The sequence below is a fragment of the Populus euphratica genome, unplaced genomic scaffold (genome assembly GCF_000495115.2).
Source record: "Populus euphratica unplaced genomic scaffold, PopEup_1.0 scaffold302.1, whole genome shotgun sequence".
NCBI lineage: Eukaryota > Viridiplantae > Streptophyta > Magnoliopsida > Malpighiales > Salicaceae > Populus > Populus euphratica.
The window spans coordinates 99,596-111,702 of record NW_011500185.1 but is presented as its reverse complement, the minus strand read 5'-3'; the positions used below and the strand labels follow the sequence as shown (position 1 = coordinate 111,702).

At 27.8% G+C, this 12,107-nt stretch overlaps 1 pseudogene; it reads left to right on the top strand.

The window, feature by feature from the left end:
* The first annotated feature begins 4,569 nt into the window (after positions 1-4,569).
* On the top strand, positions 4,570-6,623 carry LOC105111594 (GDSL esterase/lipase At1g29660-like; annotated as a pseudogene).
* The last annotated feature ends 5,484 nt before the right edge of the window (positions 6,624-12,107 follow it).

Sequence of the window (12,107 nt, the reverse complement as noted above, 5' to 3'; positions counted from 1 at the left end):
AAGTTTGTAGGCATCTACCATATAGGTGACTAACAACCAAATTTAACGAGTAAGAAAATTTTGAATAAGGTGACAAATAATCAATTTTTCTAGGCCAAATTCTTTACAACTATAAGATGTTTGTCAAGAATTTAAAACATGAAATTAATTAATTGACAATGAAATATTTACATATTAGAAAGGCCTATAATAGTATTGGACATAGAAACATAATTTGTTTAACAAGTTTGAATGAAGATATTTGATCAACTACAATGCCTGATATAACACATCTTTATTTGACACCATCAAAGATGGATGATGGAAAAGTTGAGATTTATGACCTATTGATTAAAGTGAACTTAGGATCTGAGGATACGCTTTAAATCAGCCTATGCAAATCAGAATTTTCCTGATAATCATCATAAATTTTCAAAATTATTATTCCATATTTATAAGGATTAATTCATTTAAGACTATGATGAGATATTGTGGCTAGACAAAAAATTTGGTCAAACATTAATTATTAATCAATCTTGTATTTAAGCCTTCAAGTAGCCTCTAAGAAAAATGGCTCAAGAAATGATTGTCCATGTAAAGTAAGAAATCAAATATCTATGCTAACGATCATTTCTTAAAGCAACAATAATATATAATAGCGATGGAAAAGCTTTCATCCTTGTCTACTTTACTAGAAGATAGCGGACTACACTATCAATTAAAGAAGAAAAAAGTCACTTAATCAAATATATTTGACGGATATCTTAAAGGAACATCCTTTTATCATATTTCAAACATCTAACATTAATTTGAGGGCTATCTGATTTGTATGGTAAATATAATTAACATAACTTATCATAATAATATTATGGTAGTCAGGAAAACTATGTTGGCCATAAGCAATCAAATTTAAATGAGCTAAGAAAGAGACAATTGGGCACATTGTTTATCCAATCATCTAAGGTCAAGTTTTAGAATATTCTATTATAATTAGCACTCTAATAAGAATGTTTGAAAATTCTCATACTCATTCTAAATATTATATTCCTACACATTAGACACTACAACAAGCTTAATCTAATTTGGGTAAGATTAATTATGAAGTATGATATATCCTACAAGTATATAGGTCTAAAAATCTTAGAAAGCAACCTTGATTGTTCAAAAGGAATAGAAGGGGACATTCGTATTAGAAGAATCAATAAGCTCACCCTAATAGAGGAAAAAAACTTTAACCCACTGCAAACATGATGATAATTGAATAAAGCAGCAAATCTAAAGACAATTTTACCATCCCATTAACAAAATAAATTGTTACTTTAGACCCTTAATTAGCTTTAACTAATATCTTTATGAAAAAAGATGAACAACTTAATTAAAAAAATGATATTTTAGATTATGATGATATATTTTTAGAAAGAAATAACAAATATGCCTTTTAAAAAATGCATAACATGAAGAAAAGGAAGTTAATGATTTTATAATGTTGATCTAATAAAGAATTAACTTTAACTAATATCTATATGAAAAAAGATGAAAAATTCAAGAAACAAAAATGATCTTTTAGATTATGATGATACATTCTTAGAAAGAAAGAACAAATATCTCTTTTAAAAAATGCATAACATGAAGAAAACAAAGTTAATAAATTTATAATTTTGATCTAATAAAGGAATCATTATAATGTAATAAAGGAAGTTGACATGATATAAATCCATTCTAATATAAATGAGTGACCATGATGCAAATATGGTTTTAGCTCTACCATATTCATTTAAGGCCAAACCTGGACAATTACATTATCTTGATAATGGCTATTGAGATGGTATGGAAAGGAAAGTAAAAATTATATAGATCAACTAGCTATAACTTATAATCAAGTAAGGATTAAGCTTGCCATTCTTTAAGAAAACAAAGGCTTATGCTGGTATGTTAAGCTGTTATAAATAATAATTAGTTGTAATGGAGCGCTAATACAAATAATGCTGGTTGATAATGGCATAATGCTCAATATAATGCCATTGATATTGATAAAAAAGATTAATCACAATACTATTGACATATTTCCTTTTAAAGTAGTAATGTTAGATTTTATAGGTAGAGTAAATGATACTTTATTGGATGATGCAAATAGATTTTGCAATTGGGTCCAAGATTTCTAATATGGTTTTTTTTTATTGGTCATAGTAAATAGAAGCTATAAAGCCTTCTTTGGGTAAGATGGGGTACATATTAATATACATATATCAATCTAGTTAAATGAAACATTGATCTTTGGGCTATCAAATGGATCCATTAAGATCATCAAAGCTATTAACAAGTTATTTATAGTGAATTTAAGTATAGTACACATATAGCTCTACAACAATGACATTCGTCTAGTCTAGTTTATAGACATCTATCACATAGGTGACTAACCATCAATCTTTTAACAAGTAAGAAAATTTCTGAATGGGGTGACAAATAATCAATCTTTCTAGGCTAAGTTCTTTATAACTAGAAGATGTTTACAAGAATTTAAAACATAAGATTAAATAAGAGACACTAATATATTTACTTATATAGAGGCCTTTAGAAAGCCTATAATAGGATCGGGCATACAAACATAATTTGTTCAATAAAATTGAGTGAAGATGTTCAATCAACTACAATGCCTAATATAAAAAATCTTTATTTGGCACCAATAAAGATGAATGATGGAAAGATTAAGGTTTAGAACTTATTAATTAAGGTTAACTTAAGAATTAAAGATAACCTTAAACCAGCCTATGTAAATAAGAATTTTTTTAATAATCATCATGAATTTCTTATATCATTATTCCATGCTTATATGGATTGTTTCACTTAGGACTTTGATGAGATGTCATGGCTAGACAAAATTTTGGTCAATCATCAATTATTAATCAAGTTTGTATTTAAACCATTTAAGTAGCCTCTAAGAAAAATAACTCAAAAAATGATTGATCTTGTGAAGTGAAAAATCAAATATCTATGTCATCAATCTTTTCTTATAGCAACAATAATATACAATAGCAATGAAAAAGCTTTCATCCCTATCTCATTTATTAGGTGGTGGTGGACTACATTATCAATTAGAGAAGAAAAAAAATCATTTAATCAAATCTATTTAATGCCTATTTGAGGGCAATCTTAAAATAACATCATTTTATCATATTTTAAATATATCTAACAATGTTTTGAGGGTATTTGGTTTGTATGGTAAATATAATTAACATAACTTACCATAATAATATTATGGCCAGTAAAACCATACAGGTCATAGCCAATCAAATTTAAATGAGTTAAGAAAGTGTCAATTGGGCACACTGTTTATTCAGTCACCTAAGGTTAAGTCCTAGTTTATTCTGCAATGATAAGCACTCTAATAGGAATGTCTGGAAATGCTCAAACTCATTTACATTCCTACACAGTAGGCACGACAACAAGCTTAATCTAATTTGGGCATGATTACTTATGAAATATGACCTACCCTCCAAGTGTACATGATTTAAGAATTTTTTTTATAGTCCCTAAACCTTTAAATAGGTTGGTTAATTCCTAATAAGGTAAACTCAATAGTCATATAATTAGCCCAAATCTTAAAAGAGATGTGTTTAAAAGTTGGATGCACAATCATACCTTCATGTAATCATTTCAAATTCTAAATAGATTGATAGGTTGTATTGAATTTATAGAAAATCAAGATAAGTAACTTTAAATAGTTTTTTAAAAAACATAATCAGCTAAAAAATATATATATTATAAAACTCACTGATCAGTATGATAACAATGTTATTAATTCTTTCATGAAACAACCTCTCATTAATTTTTTACACTACATTCTAACTCCATCAATAAGCAAGAAGAGACGAGGGGCAATTTTCACGAACACTAACTAGTTTGGCTAGGATAGTCCAAGATCTTGGGGATTGTATTGAAGTTATGATCTTCATTTTAAGACTTTGTAAACAAAGTGCAATATAATCATAACAAAACAATAATGTAGTAAGTTAATTTTGAAAATTATATATTTGAATGTTGGAAAATATTTTTAAAATCAAGTATTCAGATATTTACATCATTATAGATGATATTACTTGATATAAAAATATTTTTGCAAAATAAACAAAAAAAAAACCACTTAAAAGGATATATCTAGTTGGTTATTCAATTAACAATTCTAATTTTGAAGAGAAGTTTGAAAAAGTAAAACAACAATAACTTATATTGACCATAAAACTAAAAAAGAAAAATGGTTTAAAATTACTACATTAAGAAAGCTAAAAAGGGCTAATAAGCCTACTATGAAAGAAGCAAAAAATTATTAAAGCAAGCGGAGAGAATAAAGAGTACTCATTTAATATTAAATAAAGAGATATTTGATCAATTTGAGGGAGAAAGCAAACTCCAAAAAATAAAGGGGAAGAAATACTGTAAGTGACAAGACTCAAGGAGACATGATACTTACTATCAGATCTATAAGGCATTGTAAACTAATTAGATTGAAAAACACACGTGACGTACAATAGAACACGCTTACAAGCTGATAGCTAGATCTCCACTCTATAAATACGCCTGGTTCGTTCTACTACGAAGCACTCTTCCCTAGCTACGCACTTCTTCCTTCTTTCTATATTTACTGATTTTGTTTCCTTCTTTCATTTTATTTGCCAATGGAAAGTGGGCTCAAGGCATTGTGGGCGTTGTCTGGGGTGTTGCTGGTGTCAAACTGGCAACACTGGACTTATGGAAAGGCCGTACCTCAAGTTCCTTGCTACTTCGTCTTCGGAGATTCCCTCTTTGATAACGGAAACAATAACTACCTTAACACTCCAGCTAAAGTTAATTACCTCCCTTATGGGATAGACTTTGATACTGGGGCTTCAGGAAGGTGCAGCAACGGTCTCAACATAGCTGACACCATTGGTCTGCAGTTTGCTCTACTCCCTTATATTGCAAATTAAATATAGTGTTTTAGTTTTCTTTAATGGAAAATAAATATGTTCTCACTGGATAGTTGTGACCGTTGTATTAAATTAAAATTAGAAATCTTGCTAAGTCTGGTACTAATGTTTTTATTGCTGAAATTTACATAATTTATTAAAAGAAGGATGATTAGGATGAAAAATAAAAGATAGTTGTGAAGTTTTATTAGATTACAGTTAGATAGCTGTGATTATTGTTATTGTTTTTATACTCTATTATGAAGATCTATTACTTTAATGGAGTTTAAGATGTGGGCAGTTATGATCTTAATTATTATTATTTTTGTTTCAGCTGAGCAATTAGGTTTCGACAGTTACATTTCGGACTTTGGTATCGGAAGTTGCACCAGTTTTCTAGATGGTGTAAATTATGGATCGAATGGAGCTGGCATCCTTGATTTAACTGGCTATCTTACGGTGATTGCTGATTATATGCCTTTCATAACTAAAACCTTATACGATTCAGTACTATGAATCTTGTATGCTTTGGCAACGCTAACTATTAATATGATTCTTTTGTGTATGTCAAGGGAGAACTATTTACCATGAATATTCAGTTATATAATCACAATATCACGGTTTCACGAATTGCCAAAATCTTGGGAAGCGAGGAAGTTGCTAGGAAGTACTTGAGCCAATGCATCTGTGTCTGATATGGTCATAACGACTACCTCAGCAATTATTTCTTGGACGGCAGCAAGAAATATACTCCTGAAAAATTTGCTCAACTTCTCATTGAAACTTATGAAACTCAGCTGGAGGTTAGCCCTACTTAATGTCTCTTGTAAAACAACAAATTAATGTTTGACGTGAATGGAAACTAACAAACAGCCCTACTTCAATCCGTTTTTTTTTCCACTGCTGCCAGAAACTGTATTGCTCAGGAGCAAGAAAGATAGCTGTGTTCGGACTTGTTCGGGTAGGATGTATGCCGTCCAACATACAAAAAAATCCCAATGAACTAGATGCATCTTCATGTGCATACAAGCTCAATAATGATGTTCAAATTTTCAACGAGAAGCTTCAAGAACTGCTCAGAAAACTTAATAATAGGCATTCTGATGCTGTGTTTACCTACATAAACTCTTACGAAATTGATTCTGATGATCAGACAAATACAGGTATGGATCCCCTCCGTGCCTTGCTCTCTTTCTCTCACGGTTGAAGACGACCTTTTTGTTACGCCTCTGATGCCCATATTATTTTTTCTTGCTTGCAGGTTTTACACATACCCGTAAGAGCTGTTGCGAGGTAGAGTCTGGTTCTGTCCCATGCAAATCTCTCTCCTTCCCATGTAGCAACAGGAGTGACTATGTGTACTGGGATGGAGCCCATTTTACTGAAGCTAAAGCTTGGGCCTTTGGAAAAAGAGCATATAAACGTCAGTCACCAAAGGACGCCTATCCATATGATATCAGCGAACTAGTTAAGCTGAAGCTTGATGATTCTGATGCTTACGATATCAACCATGCCCAGCTCTGATGGAGAAGACTATTGTCTAATAAGCAGTCAGAGAATAAGATATTGTGACTGTAAGAACAACTGAAAGGCATATTTACTGTCCTTTCATAGCCTTGCATAATATAATTCCAATAAAATTTGCATTTACGCATTCCGAAAGTTGTTATGATTTTAATTAATGAATTCATAATGATGCCTATGGAAGGGAACTCGCCTCAAGAAGACAACAACAATCACTTAATTCCCTAATCACGTGGATATCATGCATAAAATCCATTTATGGAGAAATTTATTCTTAATGTACGCTAAAGAAAATTTTTGGGTAAAAAAAAATTTTTGTGCTTGAAATCTGTACAGATCTATATTATTTTGTGTTTAATTTTTATTAAATAAATAAAAATAATAAAATTTAAATTTGAGATTATTTGATCACCAAGATTCTGATATCATATTAAAAAATTATCTTAAGCTAATAGTTTAAATTATTAAATAAAATTTTAAAATATAATTTATATTATTTTTTAACAAATTATTTTCTGCACAATATTATGCATGGAAGTCTATTAGGAGATACAATTACCGTTGAAATCAAAAGAAGGATACATATGTACGTACATAAACTAAAAGAACTTTACTTTTATATTTATATCTGAGAAGTCCCATAGGTGAACATGATAAAGCTTATCTTTCTGTGACTCATTTCAGCTTTTCCCCTCTCTACATTACCAATTAAAGTCTCAATAAAATATTTCTAAATTTATATTGATTATACTTGGAGCAAGAGGATTTCACTCCTACAATATTTTGTTTAGATGCAACCTATCAATTCGTTTCCATGAATGGTCGATATTTTAATACGTGAATATTTCATAACAATTAATATACTTTGTGATTTTTTTTTAATCTTAGTTAATGTCAATAATTATTAATTAATGAAGCATTACAGCTGTATTATCATGTTGATTTGAACCGCTGAAGTTATTTTAATTTTATTGTATAATAATAAGATATTATTGCACTGATGAATTTATATTTTATATTTTTTTATATTTTATTTCATCTTATCTTGAACATGTTAAAAAATTTTGATCTTTTTAAAGTACAAAAATTAAGTAGAGATCTGCTTGCTGGTTAATAGATTGATATTTATATAAATTAATTATTATCTAGGTATTAATTGTGAATACATAATATAATCAAGAAATATTGATAATATCCTGAAAGAATGAAAAACCCATTTGTTAGAGAGTAATAGTAGTTACGGTCAAAATGTAACAAGTTCATCATTTGTAATGGCAACTAATGTATGCAAACCATTTTATCACATTATAAAATGCACTAATGAGAGTTTATAATTATATCACATAAAAAACATTTTTTTAAAAAAATCATGTTTTTACCTGTCTTTTTTCTTTGCTCAAATCGTACATTAAGTTTTGAAAGATGAATTTTATAACAAAGAATAAATACCTATTCATTATTTAATAAAAAAATTTATTTTTTAATTTAATAAATTCACCGGTTGTTCATTTACTAGACTTTTCCAAAAAAATATTATAGTTTTAATTTTATCCAACTATTGTAATCCACTAAATGTGATTTAAATTATAAGTGATGATATTTTATCAACTTTTAAGTTATTATATCATGTTACCCTGACCAATTTACAATAAGCAATATTAAGTATTTTCTTTGAAAAATCTTAAAGCATCTCTCATATTAATCTAATGTATTTGATAAATAAATTTTTCTGGATGCTAGTCTATGATCTCAACTTAAAAAACCACTAAACCAACTCTCTAGAATTAAATAATTAATTTCACATTAAATGTGTGATTAAGATAAGCTGATTCATAATGATTGGATATGTAAAGTATAACAATGTGGAAAACATCAAGGAAAATATGTAAAGTATAATATTTTGAAATGTGGAAAATATACATGGAAATTTTTAACATTTATTTTGAGAATTATTGTGAGGTTATGGCATATAAGCTATTATTTATTTTGAGAATTCAACACAGGATTAGAGGGTTTTATTTTTACTTGCTATTATTTATTTTGAGAATTCAACACAGGGTTTTATTTTTACTTATATCCATGGATAATTATTATAGTGTTTGAATTTATGAATACACATTTATAATAATGTTAGTATTTTTTTTTGTTTTATATTTAAAATATCTTCATTGATTCTATAAGGAAGTTGAGTTGGATCGACTTGATCCCATAAAAGCCCATCAAGAATGAGTGATGCCATTCAAACCATGTATTTATTACAGGTTCATTATCTATCAAATAACTCATCATTTTAGCAAGTTCAATGCTTGAACATTTTCTAAATATGGATCAAGCCCTTCTCATTTCTAAATCATAAATCACTTTCTTAGTTTAGACTTTAAAACAAAATATGTTAGTTTAGGCAATTCCCAACATAATAAATATCATTTATGTTTTTAACAAAAATATAGTTTATTTTAGGCAGGATATATAGGGTGATAGTTATCTTTTCTATTACATAACTAGTCATTTACCTAAAAGTTTTGAAAGACCAAATAAGGTTTTCTAGTTACTATAAAACTAGGTTGCAATATTTATTTTATTTTATTTTTACCCTTTGTTTTGTTGAGATGTCCGGTGTTAAAACTATTAGCCTATCATCCATTGAGTGATCTTCATCCTCTGTAATAAACCCTATCAAGCTTTTAAGATGCATCAATATTTTTTGAATTAATTTTTTAGCTGCTTGATTACTTTGTATATAGTTTGTTACATAAATATTTCCAAGCTTTAAAACCAAAAACTATTTTATACCAATTATTATAAGGATAAATGTTTCACTTAAATTTTTGCTTATTATGTAGCAATATAGCCCCAACAAGATGTAACCTTACCTCATCAATCACTCATTTTTTCCCTACAATTAAGAGTTTCACACCCTAATATAGATTTTCTACATCTCATTCATTATAACAAAAAAAAAAAAACACACATACACAGACATGTAATGCATAATAATTTATAAGAATATTTTCTAATACTTATTAAACTCAATAACGGAATACACAAGTCATTATGAGTACTATGTATAATATATCTTCTACGTATAGGATATTACATACTACATAATATATTTTACAACCTACTTATAATAAAACTATATAGAAGTTATATTTGAAAACTCTCTTCATTTTCTAGCAAGAATTTGGACAATTAACTACATATGTCCTCATAAACTTAGTAGTTTTCAAGACATATTCATCTATATGTCATTGTAGTTATCCACTCCTTTATGAGAAAAGATAAAAAAAAACTCTTAAAAATTTATTGAGAATGACATTATTAAAATTTTTAAAACAAATTTAATAAGATAAATTCAATAATATTAAAAAAACTCACTAGCATATATTGAAATAAAGCACACCAGGTTCCTAGAAGTGGTAAGGCTCATGCCTTCAAGAAGCTCATGTCCCTCACTTCGATCTCTTTTATATTTGAATTTAAAAAATAACTAAAAAAAAGAGAAAAAACTTCCTTTGCCGCTAAACCAACTTTATAGGATTACAAGTTCACAGAAATTATGGTAGCTGAAGAATTAAAAGCGAATTGCTTCATTATGCCCAAGAATCCAAAATAATTCAATCGTGTACTATTTTTCTTACTGCCATCCATTATGGTAGCTGAAGAATTAAAAGCGAATTGCTTCATTATGCCCAAGAATCCAAAATAATTCAATCACGTACTATATGGTAGCTGAAGAATTAAAAGCGAACTGCTTCATTATGCCCAAGAATCCGAAATAATTCAATCATGTTCTATTTTGTTATAACTTATTGAATGATTTTCTGCCCACAGTCCTTTCGGTTCAGCCTTATAGTTTATTCAATTATCAAATTAAATGATGCATTCTTGCACATGGCTAGTCCTTGAAATAATACGATCAGTCCTTTCGTATATGATAAGTATTTACAATATTCACATAATTATTTACAATTAACAGTACTAGTCATTTTTTTTAATATAATAATTTTATTAATATTAAGTTGATATAAAATAAATTACTATTGTTACATCAATTCAATAAAAAAATATTGATGTGTTGGTATAAAAAATAATTTTAAAAAAATAAAAAACTTATTTTGATATATTTCTAAAATAAAGAATTTTGTAAAATAACCACAACTATATTTTTAAAAATTATAAATATTATAAATAAATACGATCTTCCCAACAAAATCTATGTCTTCATGGATGATAAATAAAGTTCCCTCAATTTTCTTATTAGATTTCTAACAAAACTTTTCTTTCAAATCACACACAAATGAGTCTCTCATTATCATAAATTAATGCAGAAACAAATCACGTCACTTGATTTTATTGATGGAAGATTTAACAATCACATATAAGAGTTTGTCTCTTTTGAAGTACAAAACTCAATTTTCAAACCCTTATTTAAATGACATAATCTTCTAGATTTGGAGTTAAAAGAGCTACTTTAGTATCACAAAATAATATTTTTTTTCTAAATTTTTTTCCAATAAAAAATAAAAAGTTTCACTAATATGTAGAGACCTCAACTAGTTTAGAAAAGGTTTCCATCTTCTAAATTATAATCCTTGGTAAAATTACTGGTATCTGAAAGCTCATAGTTGTTATCACACATGAAATCATGGAAAAACTATTAAGTTATTTGTCTTTAAATTTACATTATTTGAAATAAATAAAAATAATACCACTTTCATAATTAGGTTTTAAACATGTTATTGATATCTAAACTTATTTGTTTCAAAAAATTACTATCTTGTTTCTATAAATTTCTTGTGTCAATTTTTAATTAAAAAAATGAAAGAAGTTAAGTATTTAATTTCAAATTTTATATATTTAGAATCATGGCATACTATTTAAAAGAATGATATAATTTTAGAGGTGCATTTAATAGAAAATTGAAACTTTTACGAAACTAATTTAATTAAAATAATTTTTTTGTTTTTATAAAATGATACGAAGAAGATGCATTAAAAGCTCGAGGAAAGGGGGGGTTTGAGCGGGGGAAGATGAAGGGGAGAGGTTTGGCTAGTTTTGGGAGACGGAGGAAGGAGAAGAGTAAGTTGCAGCTAGGAGGGAGACAGTGAGATGGCCCCGGGGAGGGGGGGCGGCGGCCCCTAGAGAAGAAGACAAATGGTTAAGGGCCTTTTGTTTTAGGGTTTTTTTGTGTAGTTTAGGTTTCTCCCTTTTGATTTTTTAAAATTGCCCTTCTTTTTGTATGGGTTGGAAACTTGTATTTATAGATAAAAATATTATTATATTTTTAAATTTGATATCTTAACTTTTTTTATAATTTTTTTATTTTTTTTGGATTTTTCTTATCAACATCAACTCAAATGAAAAAAATCAATAATTTTAAAAATAATATGTTAAAAATTGAATATGTTTTAAAGATCTTTGAAAAATTAAATTTTTTTAAGACGATACTGAAAATGCTAAAAAAATAAAAATATATATTTTTTAGATTTTTATTATTTTTTGTTATTTTTGAATTTTTTAAAAATTTTATCAAAAAGTTAAATAAAAAATTAGATAACAACAAGATTAACAAACATAGTATTTAAACCAACAACATCAAAGAGAAACTCTTGATGTACTCACTCTAAATTTTATATCCTTACTATGCGAGGTGAATTG